Source organism: Arachis duranensis, chromosome 6 (genome assembly GCF_000817695.3).
Source record: "Arachis duranensis cultivar V14167 chromosome 6, aradu.V14167.gnm2.J7QH, whole genome shotgun sequence".
Classification (NCBI taxonomy): Eukaryota; Viridiplantae; Streptophyta; class Magnoliopsida; order Fabales; family Fabaceae; genus Arachis; species Arachis duranensis.
Window position 1 is genome coordinate 37,697,577 of NC_029777.3, and position 900 is coordinate 37,698,476.

Consider the following 900-nt stretch of genomic DNA (forward strand, 5'->3'; position numbering starts at 1 on the left):
GCAGAGTGGTCCAGTGACATTTTCGAAAATTCAGAGAGACCATAATAGAAGATATCTAATAGGGTCCATTCTGAAAACATGCCAGATGGACATCTTTTGGTCAACTGCTTGTATCTTTCCCAAGCTTCATAGAGGGATTCACCATCTTTTTGTTTAAAGGTTTGAACATCCACTCTCAGCTTGCTCAGCTTTTGAGGAGGAAAGAATTTATCCAAGAAGGCAGTGACCAGCTTATCCCAGGAGTCTAGGCTATCCTTAGGTTGTGAATCCAACCATATTCTAGCTCTGTCTCTTACTGCAAAAGGGAAAAGCATGAGTCTGTAGACTTCAGGATCAACTCCATTCGTCTTTACAATCTCACAGATCTGCAAGAACTCAGTTAAGAACTGATAAGGATCTTCAGATGGAAGTCCATAAAACTTGCAATTTTGTTGCATTAAAGCAACTAGCTGAGGTTTCAGCTCAAAATTATTGGCTCCAATGGCAGGAGAGAGGTGAAGAGAAGTGTTAGTAATTAATTAATTAAATAGAATAAGAGAAGAGAAGAGAAATTTCGAAAATAATTTTTGCAAAAGGAGTTAGTAATTTTCGAAAATCAAAGACAAAATATAATCAAAATTAAAATTTAAAACAAAAGAATTTTTGAAAAAGAGAGGGAGAATTTTTGAAAATTAGAGAGGGAAAAGTAGTTAGGTGGTTTTGAAAAAGATAAGAAACAAACAAAAAGTCAAAGAGTTAGTTGAAAAAGATATTAAAATTAAATTTGAAAAGATAAGAAGATAAGAAGTTAGATAAGATATTTTGAAATCAAATTTTGAAAAAGATAAAATTTTTGAAAAAGATAAGATAAAAGATGAAAAGATTTAATTCACAAATTTGAAATTACTTACTTCACTAACA

The 900-nt window shown here is 32.1% G+C and overlaps 1 non-coding gene across 1 annotated transcript; it reads left to right on the top strand.

Annotated features, from left to right (window-relative positions):
* Nucleotides 1-78: 78 nt before the first annotated feature.
* On the top strand, nt 79-182 carry LOC127740165 (small nucleolar RNA R71). Its single transcript, XR_008000846.1, has one exon. It is a non-coding gene; the product is annotated as a small nucleolar RNA R71 (small nucleolar RNA).
* The last annotated feature ends 718 nt before the right edge of the window (nt 183-900 follow it).